The following is a 12564-nucleotide window of genomic DNA, read 5'->3' on the forward strand; positions in this document are numbered from 1 at the left end:
TTTCAATGGGTTCTTAATGCATTTGAACATTTGCAGTTGCTAAACTGAATTGTACTTTACTCTTGGTAGTAATAAATATGTGTGTGCTTGCTCCTGCAACCCTCAGTCATGTGGGTTGTCCTTACACAGAGAGTCTCTGTCTCTCAAGCCTATAGAGCAATGGCATCAATGGGACTAGTCACATAAGCAAGGATTACTCAGTTATGTAAAGACTGCAGATTAGGAGACATATTTTGGGTTGCATGGAGCACTAGAGCTTGAGTTATAGTGAAAATGAATCTTGAGATGATCCCAATTTTCAGAAGGACAATTAAAAACACCAAGCAAAAACATTAAGCCTGATCTTCCTCTCACACCTATTTTATACCAATGCAACTCCACTGATTTAAAAGGCATTACACCTAATTTTCAATGGTGTTATGGAGCAGAATGGGGTCATATGAGATTACATGCTAGGGACACCACTTAAATTTCATTGCATCAGTTCACCAGCTATGATAACTTGAACATAGATAGCCTGTATTGACATTGACTAAAAGAGAAGATGTACATTTTACAAAAATCCAAATGTTAATCTCTGATACTTATCACCATGTATAAGTAAAAAAAAATCAACTGCCATGCTATGGGTTCAGAGCAATGCTTACCAAACATTTAGGATTAGATACTCTTCAATGGTGTATAAAGTCAGCAGCCAGGTCTCATTTGTGTATTTGTACTACTCCGGTGAGGACATGGTTAAAATATAGAAGCAGCATGTTTTTTAAAGTACAATCTTCATCTTTTCATATTTTACATTACTACAGATATTTGTTAAAATTCTTTTTATGAAAGAAAAAATGGAAGTAAGAAGCAGAAAAAGAAATTTTGGCCTCCTCTATCAGTTACTTTTGTTTCTTCTTTCAGAGTTCCCATAAAACAATAAAAAACCACAACAGCTCTTTAACAACAATGCTCCAGATGACTTTGAGAAGGTTTTTCCTCTTCTATCTGGCTAAAGACAAAGCAGGACAAACATTTCAGGTGATCTTTAAAATCATATTAAAAACCCCAACTATATGCTTGCTGACCAAGCCAAATGCTACATAGGGATGAAATATACAGAACAGCTTGGCTTGGCTTGGTCAGCAAACAGATGGTAAAGTTGTTTTTTTATTATTAAAAAATCTCAGTGTGCCTGCTCTGCTTCATCTCCAGCCAGTGATGGAAAATAAATCAATGGGAAGTCTATGCTAAGGATGGTGCACAGCTCCTCGGACTTTCTACATAATAATTAAATTATTTTAATGAAGTGCCTAGTCTCTAGGATCAAAGCCAGAAGTGTCCACTTGCATCATTCCGGGAATCTTCACCTGTCAAACTGCAGGATAGAGACTCCTGGAGTGCATCTTGACCAGGTGCTGGTTTTGTTCTCTGGAAAAACAAAGTGTCAAATGATTTTTTTTTAAACTCACCTTTTGGCATTATTTATTCCTTAAACCAGTATTTTATAAAGCAGGGTTACTCTACATAGTTTAACTTAAGAAAGAGACTACAGTCAGTCTGTGCTTCATTCATAGAATCATAGAAATGTTGCACTGGAAGAGACCATGAGAAATCATCAAGTCCAGCCCCCTGCTGAGGCAGAACCAGGTATACCTAGACCATCCCTGCCAGGTGTTTGTCCAACTTGTTCTTAAAACCTTTAGTGACAGGGATTCCACAACCTCCTTGGAAGCCTATTCCAATGCTTAACTATCCTTATGGTTAGAAAGTTTTTCCTAATATCTAACCTAAATCTCCCTTGCTGCAGATTAAGCCCATTACTTCTTGTTCCAACCTTCAGTGGACATGGAGAACAATTGATCACTGTCCTCATTATAAAAGCCCTTAATATCTGAAGACTGTTATCAGGTGCCCCCTCAGTCTTCTTTTCACAAGACTAAACATGCCCCGTTTTTTTAACCTTTCCTCATAGGTCAGATTTTCTAAACCTTTTATCATTTTCATTGCTCTCCTCGGTACTCTCTCCAATTTGTCCACATGCAGGGCTAGAAAACAAGGAAAAGGAATATATCTGACTCACAGCGATTTAGTCAGACTACCTTTATACTTTGTTTTTTAAACTCAAGACTAATCTCACTAATTCTCAAAAAACAAACAAAACAGACAAACAAAAAACAAACCAACCAGGCTTCAAATGCACATTTTAAAAAACTCTCTAGGTGTGTGCAGCTGATAAGGAGTAAATATAATGGAACCCACTTATGGTAAACTCATATAGACTGACACTTGCTTTGGCTCTGATTCTGCAAACACTTATGCATGTGCTTAACATTATCGCTGTGAGTAGTCCCATTGAAATCAATGGGACTGCTCATAGTAGTAAAACATAAGTGTAAGTGATTGCAGGAAGTGGGCCTTTATGGGCCTTTTAAATCAAGATTGAATTTTTTTCTAACAGATGCTCTAAGAATTATTTAGAGGAAGTTCTAGAGTCTGTGTTATACAGGACATCAGACTAGATCACAATGGTCACTTCTGGCTTTGGAATCTGTGAATCTAGGAAGTATAGAAAAAAGGCCCTTCATCGTTTTGGTGGATTGCAATGTGTAAAGTTACAAACCTGGTTGACGTGAACCTTCATGTACCATAAGGTCTAATCCTGCAAGGTGTTGAGCTTCCTCAACTCCTGTTAAAGTCAAAGGGAATTGAGGGTACTCCTGTGAGTTGTTCAGTACTCTGGCAGAGTCCAATTCTAAAGTTCAACTCAGAAACAACAGGAGACACTTTAGAAAGAAAACCCTCTATTGGGAAAAAGGCCTGACTCTTTATTTTACAAGAGCCAGCACAAAATAAGGTGTTTAAAAAAAAAGCCCTCAGTTCTGTGGCCTACTTATTCCTAATAATATGAAGAACACAATAAGCCATAGATATATTTTAGAGTTCCCTTCCAGTTCACACAAATAAAGAGACTAATGGTTCCCCTGGTGGTGTGTGACACATCCTGCTGGCCCTGAGAAAACAGCAAGTGATACAGATTATAGCAGAGCGCCACCTCAATAACACAGAGCCCATCTTCCACTTACTTCACTGTCTCTTCAGAGGATACTGTGCCACATTTGAAATCTCAGGCCCAGATTTTTAAAGGTAGTTAGGTGTTGCTGCACTAAGCACTAAAATACCTAACTGATTAAGGAGCCTAAATCTCATTTTCTAAAGCACTTAAATCAGTGGAATTTAGGCTCCTAAGTACCTACATAACCTTTGAAAATGAGATTTAAGGTATGTCTTAACTATGAAATTAGGTCGAATTTATAGAAGTTGGTTTTTTAGAAATCATTTTTATACAGTCGATTGTGTGTGTCCCCACACAAAACGCTCTAAGTGCATTAAGTCGGCAGACTGTGTCCACAGTACCGAGGCTAGTGTCGACTTCCGGAGCGTTGCACTGTGGGCAGCTATCCCACAGTTCTCGAAGTCGCCGCTGCCCATTGGAATTCTGGGTTGAGATCCCAATGTCTGATGGGGCATAAACAGTGTCGTGGGTGGTTCTGGGTACCAGTCGTCAGGCCCCCCTCTACCTCCCTCCCTCCGTGAAAGCAACGGCAGACAATTGTTTCATGCCTTTTTTCCTGGGTTACCTGAGCAGACGCCATACCACGGCAAGCATGGAGCCCACTCAGCTCACCGTCACCGTACGTCTCCTGGGTGCTGGCAGACGTGGGACTGCATTGCTACACAGCAGCAGCTCATTGCCTTTTGGCAGCAGACAGTGCATTACGATTGGTAGCTATCGTTGTCGTACTCTGGGTGCTCTTTTAGCCGACCTCGGTGAGGTTGGTCAGGGGTGCCTGGGCAGACATGAGAGTGACTCAGCCAGGTCATTCCCATCTTCTGCCAAGCACCCAGGAGATGACGATGGCTAGCAGTCGTACTGCACCATCTTCTGCCGAGCACCCAGGAGATGACGATGGCTTGCAGTCATACTGCACCATCTGCTGCCAGCCTAAGATGTAAAAGATAGATGGAGTGGATCAAAACAAGAAATTGACCCGATTTGTTTTGTGACATCAATGGCCTGCTAGACCCAGGGTTTTGAGTTCAATCCCTGAGGGGGCCATTCTGTGTGACAGTTGTTTGTGTTTCTCCTTGATGCAAAGCCACCCCTTTTGTTGATTTTAATTCCCTCTAAGTCATGTTGTCAGTCGCCCCTCCCTCCGTCAGAGCAACGGCAGACAATTGTTTCACGCAAAACCAGGTGAGGAGGCGATTGCAGCGCAGTGACGAGAGGGACATGGTCATAGACTTCTCACAAAGTATGGGCTGGACAATGTGCCCCAGCAATGTCCACATCATGCTGATGAGCTCTGCATGAGCTCTGCAAACACACTGGCCAAACAGGAAATGAAATTAGAAAGTTTGCGGGCCTTTTCCTATCTACCTGGCCAGTGCATCTGAGTTGACAGCGCTGTCCAGAGCGGTCACAATGGAACACTCTGGGATATCCCCCGGAGGCCAATACCATCGAATTGCGTCCACACTACCCCAAATTCACCCTGGCAAGGCTGATTTCAGCACTAATCCCCTCATCGGAGGTGGAGTAAAGAAATCGATTTAAAGAGCCCTTTAAGTCGAAAAAAAGGGCTTTGTTGTGTGGACGGGTCCAGGGTTAAATCGAGGTAACGCTGCTAAATTTGACCTAAAGTCGTAGTGTAGACCAGACCTATGTTAGGTGTTGCAATGCTGAGTGAAGGGAACAATCAATGTTAAACATAAGCAAAGTTTGTGAGGTGGATGGGCCCCCCCAGAGTCAATATGCCAAGAGCATTCCATTCTCACACAGAATGAACACTGCCATAAGCTACTCTGAGACGTACCTCCATGCTGTTGAGGGCCCGGGGTGATGGGGCTCAGGCTTTGTCCCTGGGCCCCAGCAAGTCTAAGCCAGCTCTGGCAACCCCATTAAAATGGGGTTGTGACCCACTTTGGGGTCCCAGCCCACAGTTTGAGAACCGCTGGGCTAGATGATATAAAGGTCCCTTCTGGCCTTAAAATATTCCCATCTTTGAAATTTATAGGCCTGATCCTGCAATTCACATGTGTATTTTTGTTGATTTTAATGGGCTTACTGGTGTGTATAAAGGTTTCAGGATTAAGACCTAAATTAACTTGCTTTTTTTCTTCTCCCCTCTCTACAGCCTACCATTTGTTGTAACAGAAAAGAACAACTCGGTGCATTATTTAGGTTACTAAGGAATTGTTTTACCTTAAAACTTCCTTGAGAGTCATACCTTAGTGAGGAAGACCATACAGGTTCACTTGGAAAAGCCTGTTAAAGTAAATTGATTGCTGTTCACCCATTAGTAGTGGGGTGAAAATAAGGTTTAGAGCTTCCAAGATTTATAGCATTATATCTGGCAATTTAATTGTTTTGATTTGAAAAAGAGACTGGTCGGGAACTTTGCATATTTATGGACCAATTTATTTCTCACTGTGGTATTTCTCATTTGACTTTTCTTAAGCCTTCACTGGGTTTTAAGAGCTAGAGAGGAAGTATATTTTGCCATCTGGTTTTATTTTTGAGAACTTATGGCTCATAATCTTATGGCTTCATAAACCAATTATGAAGGATAATTTGAGGGAAAGTAACATTAAATCCTATCTCTAACAGCAATTCAAAGTCATAGTCTGATTTAAATTATGTATAGTGTAAACACATTTCATTTGGTGTGACAAACTTGCCAGGTTACTAATTTGTGGAAAGCATAGTATAAGCTCTAGATTTATATTTAAAGTAAAGAATGTTAACTGCCTGTGTACCTGCAAAGTTCATACACAAGATTTTTCATAGATCAGAAGCCAGATCAATTTGGTCAGATGAAATCATAGGCTTGATTACACATGCAGCAGCATAATTTCATTGTCTTCAATAGAGTTACTCCAGACTGACACCGTTTTAATAAGAGCAGAATCAGGGCCCTTATATTCTCATAGTGTACATTATCCAATTATAATTTTGAATTTCTACTCTCCTGGGAAATAATGGGCTGCCTTCAATGTGACAGTTACAGGACTCAATCCTGCAATACAAAGCAACCTCAGCTCCCATTTCCTCAGTTTTCATTGCCACAGTCACATTGAATCCAACAGGAGCTGAAGGACACAGATCCTCAAAGGTATTTAGGTGCCTAACTTTCATTGAAATCAATGGGAGTTAGGTGCTTAGATATCTTTGAGGATCTGGGCCCAGGTGTGTTGTACCATACAGGAGCTGGACTACTGATCCATCCAAACAAAGTTTAACTTGTGTACTAATAATTTTACATATGTGGAGGAGTGAGAAACCTGATTCTGAACCATTTCTTATTTCCACTCTGACCAGAGCACATCAGCTTAGAATTTATTTCCATAACAGTGTGCTTCCTTTGCAGCAAAGGCATTGACTCATTCTAAGGAATGTATTCCATTACAGCTGTGCTGGCTTGTACTATAACTTTATGTAGAACCAGTTAGTTGCCATGGTGACTGTCCAACAAACAAACAAAAAATCAGGAACTCTTTCAGGACTGGTCGGAGTACTCTTAATGAGAACATATAGCTTAAGGCTACTTGTGTTTGGCTTTTTAAGGAAGGGTCAGCCCCTTCTATAAACATAATATCTCCCTAAGGCCATCCACGTTCATTTCAAAGAAATCCTGGCTGGCTATATTTTATATAGTTCTGAGAGATAGATACAAAAATGTAAACTAAAACCATTACTCCATTTCCAACTGGTCTGAAGTAAGTGTAACTGAACAACAAAGTGGACCAGATACACCCTTGATGTAACTCCCAGGTTTGAATCTGAGCTAGTATGGCTAGAATAGTTGTCATTTGGTATTTAGATCAGTAGAATGCCTTTATATAATCCTTTGGTTACTCTAATGCTCCAGACAGGTGAGAAGGAAAGCAAAGTTGTCATGGACAGTTCTTAAGACAAGTATGATTTATTAGTAATAACACACACACACACACACACACTGCTTTAAAACCTCACAAAAAACAAAGGCCAGGTGATCCTTTCTGTAGTTGTTTTTGCCACTTAAATATTTTAATCACCTTGAGAAGGTTACAGTGTAGAGGAGAACGTTTGAAAAATTGGTAATTTCTCCTTGTTCATGAGAAAATACTCAAAAACACCCCATAGTCAGCTCTGAACTTGCTTTTATCTCACACTGCCGCCTTAGACCTCTCATCATCCCACAGGTGCCCACCACATGAGTAACTAATAATGTGACTGATAGGATGCAGGGTTACTATTAGGTCCCTGGTGAATGAGGCATCTCAGCTTCCCACTCTGGTTTCACAGATGCTCTAGTGAAGAACTATAAATTAGCTGCTTAGGCGCTAGAGGGGCTGAATGGCTTAGGAAGCTGGAACTCCCCATGTAGGGATGTAAGTCTAGGTTGAATTCCAAACTGGGGAGTTTTTTGTGTTCATTTTTTCCTTATGTTAACTGTTTTTATTTTCTTGCTGTGACATTATTCCACTGGGGAAGAGACCTTGCTGAAAGGAACTGTTATTGTTTATGCTGTCGTTTCACCATTTTATAATGACTGTAAAGAGTATGGTAACAGTTGTGCCTGTTGTGCAGTCATTTGGAGAGAGAGCAAGGGGTCTCGCTTGCTCTCTCTGCATTATATAGCAGATGGATATATATATGGTTAAAAATAACTGTGAAAAGCAGTGATTTTAGTATAACATAGTCACTATGTTGTCTATGAAAGTACCAACTTCAGAAACTACTTCATGAAAACTTAATGGATTTCTTTAAACTGAAAAAGCTCAGTTTAAAACGATGCAATTTCACAGTTTTATGTAGACATTTTTGCATAGGCCTAGATTTGGACTTGTGTGCACAAATTGCATTTTTGTACACCTGCCCAAGTCAATATCTTTTTTGGCTGAAACTTGGCCATGTTAAATGGCGCATGCAAAAATGTATTTGGTTTTATTTGATTCTCTAGTGGTCTCATATAGCAGCATCATTTGAATTAAAAATGAAATACAAAATTGAATAATATAAGAAATGCAGTAGCCCCTTTGTTATTTATTCTCATCTGAAATTTATTTAAGCCTTTCAAAGTGCTGCAGATCTTTGCTACTGATGCTGCATAATCCTATCACAGAAATTCTCAGGGGACATCAGCCAGTCAGGGAGCCGTTGGGGCTTTTGGCACCTGGGAAGACAGTTTAGGATTGTGGGATAAGCACATAGGCTGGTAGCTTCTGGTAACATGATCAGAAGTGAATTAGTTAAGAGTACAGTTTACCCCTTTAAAATTAATTGTTTCAGGCTGTCTGATGACTCATGAAGGCAATGCTGCATCATTTTACACTCCGTTTATATTTTTGAGGTTATTTTCATAATCGTATTTTCTACCTGCCTAGTTGTCATGGGGATTTATGTAGCCACTCCTCACTGTAGTATCTGAGCACATTCCACTTAGAATTAATAGCAGTAATGAAGCTTCTGGTGGGGACTTTGAAGGAAAGGAGAGATTATTCATCTTGTGCAGTAACTGGAGTTTTTTGAGATGTCTCCTGTGGATGTTCCACTTCAGGTGCGCCTGTGCCTTTGATTGGAGCTTTTTGGTAGCAGTGTCCATTCAGCCCACACATGTGCCCCACACATCCTTGTGCCCCACACTGAGGTTATGTGGGCTGTGCAGGCAAACTCTCCTCGGTTCCTTTTCAACCACAAAGTCCCAAATGGGAGACTCCAGAGCAGTCAGGAAGGAGGGTGGGTAGCAGAGCACTCACAGGGACACCCCTCTGAAAGAACTTCAATTACTGCACAAGGTGAGTAAACTCTCCTTCTTTGAGTAGTGTCTCTGTGGGTGCTCCAGTTCAAGTAACTCCTGAGCAGTACCCGTCTAAGGAGGTGGGAGGTTCGGAGCAGAGTCAATATAAAAGAGAGAACTGTATTGCCTACAGCAGCATCTGATCCAGCCACAGGAACCAATGCATAATGCTTAGAAAAAGGATGAACAGAGGACCAAGTTTCCACTCTGCAGATCTTTGCAACTGGTATAACTGTTAGTAAAGCTATAGAAATAGCTAGTGCTCTGATGGAATGTGCAATCACCCTCGAAGAGGGCTGAACATGAGTTTGGTCATAACAGATCTTAATACAACTGGAGATCTACTTTGACATTCTCTGTTTTGAAATTGCTGAGCCCTTGCTTCTGTCCTCAGTGGACACAAATAATCTAACAGATCTTCTAAATGGTTTGGTCTTCCCTAGATAAAAGGCTAATGCCCTCCTGACATTTAGGCTATAGAATATGACTTCTTGAGTAGTTCAATGTAGTTTTTTGGGAAAAAACAGAAGATGAATGTATGAAATTCTGAGGACATCTTAGGTATCTTGGATGGGCCCATAGCAATACTTTCTCTCTGGTGAATACTGGAAATGGGGGGTGGGGTGTCTGCCATTGAAACCCCCAATTCTCCAACCCTTTGGGCAGAAGTGATAGCTACCAGGGAGTGTGTCTTCACAGATAAGTCTAATAAAGAACACGTAGCAAGTGGTTCAAAGGATGTTTCATAAGGCAATTAAAGACTAGGTGGAGGTTCCAGCTAGGAGTAGGATCTCTGATTTGTGGGGAGAGATTTGACAAACCTCTCAGGAATTGTGTTGTGGTAGGGTGTGCAAAGAGTGAAAAATCCCCTGTGGGTGTGTGAAAAGTTGTTATTGCCACTAAGTGTACCCTAATGACATTCATAGAAAGACCTGATGTTTTTGGTTCCAACAGGTAATCCAGTATGCTGGGAACAGAATAGGAGAGTGAGTTGGCAAAAGCTGATGACTGTTACACCAAAGATAATCTTTTCCACTTCTGGAGGTAAGTAAATCTTGTGGAGTCTTTTCTATTATTTAATACAATGTGTTGTTGAATAGGATACCTCTTTTCTCAAGAACTATCAAGGAACCATGCTTGAAGCCTCAGAATCTGTGGGTTGGGGTGAAGTGTTTGACCAGTATCTTGAGTCAGTAGGCAAGGACTGAACAGAAGCTGCCATGGAGGGTGACAGGTGAGTCTGATTAGACAGGGATACCAAACTTGTCTTGGATATGACACTGGCTAATCTTGTTTGATCTGGCTGAGAACCTTTAACATTAACAGTGTCAGTGGCTACACATAGAGAAGCCCCTTCAACCATGAGATTAGAAAATGTATTCTAGGGATTGGGGATTGAGACCCTCTCTGGAACAAGACCTGATGCATTTAGTGTGGCAAACATAATGTCCTCTGGGAATCCACAAGCTAGAACTATCATGTAGAGGACTTGTGAGTCCAGTTCCCATTCGTAATTTAGAAAGAAATGTCTGCTGAGGCCATCTGCCATGGTTTATTGAATACTGGGGAGGTAAGTCACTGAGATAACTATCTGAATGGCTGTTCACCAATTCCAGAGCTTTATCGCCTTGGGACTCAGAGTTGGGGAATATGCCCCTCCCTGACAGTTGACATAATGCATGTACGCCCCATTGTCTATCATTATCTTTTTTTGACTTGGGTCTGATCAGAGGTAGAAAGTATAGGCAAGAATTTCTGACTGCTCTCAGTTCCAAAAGATTGATGTGGAGAAGCTTTTCTGGTAGTGACCATTTGCCTGCACTATGTGAAGTCCCAGATGTGTCCTCTATCCAATAGCAAAGCGTCTGATGTTATTATGGTAGGGGTATTCTGCAAGAACAGAACAGTTGCGCACTTCTTGGTCAGCTCCTTCCAACAGCTGAGTGACTGGTGAACCCACTGGGGGACAGACAGCAGCCTAGGCTGCGTGGCTGCTTGGTTTGTAAACTGTTTGAAGCCACCCCTGTAGACATCTGAGATGTATATGTTTCACTACAATGAAACAAGATGACAGGTGCCCCAGCAATTGAAGGCAGTTTCTTACTGTTACCTGAAGACTGCCCTGAATCTTTGAGGTGAGTCATTAGTGCAAGAAATCTGCTGGAAGGGAGGTATGCTCTGCCTGTCATTGCATCCAGCGAAGCTCCTATGAAGTCTAGATGCTGTATTGGAGCCAAAACTGACTTTTTGAGGTTGATTTGAAGTCCTAGGCTGTGAAACAGAGAATATGTTACCTTTACTACCATCAACACTTCCTGATACAATCTGCCCTGATCAACCAATTGTCCAGATACAGGAAAACAATTATACCCAGATAACGTAGGTGGGCAGCAACTACTACCAGCATCTTTGAGAACACCTCGGGGCAGAAGATACTCTAAAAGAGAGCACCCTGTATTGGTAGTGCTAGTTGTTGATTAGAAAACAAAGAAACCTCTTGTGTGAAGGGTGAATAGTGATATGAAAATGTGTATCTTGTAGATCGAGAGTTGCAAACCAATCTCTTAAATCTAATAAAGGAATTATTGCTGGAAGGGTCTCCTTCCTGAATTTCTACTGTTTTCCATATCTGTTTGGAGACCTGAGGTCTAAAATTGGACTCCACCCTCCATTCTTTTTGGGGACCAGGAAGTACTTTCTCTGCACTGTGCTAGAACTCGTTCTATTGCTCCTAAGCATAGATGTGTGGTAACATTTTGTGCCAGCAATTGATTGTGAGAAGGGTCCCTGAAGAGCGATGGGGAGGGAGAGTGGATAGGAGAGATGGATTTAAAATGGATAGTGTAATCTGACATTACAGCTTCCAAAACCATTTTGTCCAATGTTCTATTCTCTCAGGCTGCCTGAAAATGGGAGAGGCGACATCTGAATGCAACATCCTACCCCACTCCCTCCAGCTGTAAACCACTGTCAATTGGATGGTTGAGATTCTCAAACACACCATCAGAACTGTTGCTTGGAAGATATAGGTGTCTGAGAAGATATAGTTGTAGGGGAAGCAGGTTTTTGTCTTAGAATATTTTAGTCTCTTGGCCAAGAGCTCAAATGGTCTATGATAAGTAAAATATGGGGTGGGGCATGCTCTTTGTGCCATCTGAGACCCACTAAATCTCCTCTTATTTACAGGAGTATAAATCCCTAAGGATAACAGCATGGCTTTCAAGTCCTTTAAAGTGTGGAGAGATGTATCCACTGAGTACACAAAGAGCTTGTGACTGTCAAAGGGGAGGTCTTCAACAGTACGCCGGACTTCTCTGGTGAAGCCTGACAGCTGCTCCTAAGACACTCTTCTCATGACCACTGCAGTGGATATAGACCATGTTACCATATCAGCAGCATCCAAGGAGGCCTGGAGCAATGTCTTTGCCAATAGCTGACCCTCTAGTACCATGGCCTTAAATTGTTCATGACATTCCTCTGACAAGTGCTCAATAAATGAATTAAATTTGTTGTAATTCAAACAGTTGTATTTGGCCATGAGCACCTGATAGGCTGCTATTCTGAACTGAAGTGTGGCTGAAGAATAAGATTTGTGACCAAAAAGATCTAGTCTCTTGTGGTCCTTAGTGTAGAGGGTGGACTTTGACCTATGTTTTCTGCCTTGGTTATTAATGGCCTCTAGTAGGCAATTCAGAGCTGGGTGAGACATTAGAAACTCTGATTCCCTGGCTGGGACATA

At 41.4% G+C, this 12564-nt stretch overlaps 1 long non-coding RNA gene across 2 annotated transcripts; it reads left to right on the forward strand.

The window, feature by feature from the left end:
* Nucleotides 1-6545: 6545 nt before the first annotated feature.
* On the forward strand, nt 6546-12336 carry LOC120394499. Of its 2 annotated transcripts, none has more exons than XR_005592316.1 (3): nt 6546-6762; nt 9780-9869; nt 12012-12336. It is a non-coding gene; the product is annotated as an uncharacterized LOC120394499 (long non-coding RNA). The 2 variants fall into 2 exon arrangements; XR_005592317.1 differs by lacking the exon at nt 6546-6762 and adding an exon at nt 7393-7416.
* Nucleotides 12337-12564: the final 228 nt, after the last annotated feature.

The sequence above is a fragment of the Mauremys reevesii genome, unplaced genomic scaffold (genome assembly GCF_016161935.1).
Source record: "Mauremys reevesii isolate NIE-2019 unplaced genomic scaffold, ASM1616193v1 Contig61, whole genome shotgun sequence".
NCBI lineage: Eukaryota > Metazoa > Chordata > Testudines > Geoemydidae > Mauremys > Mauremys reevesii.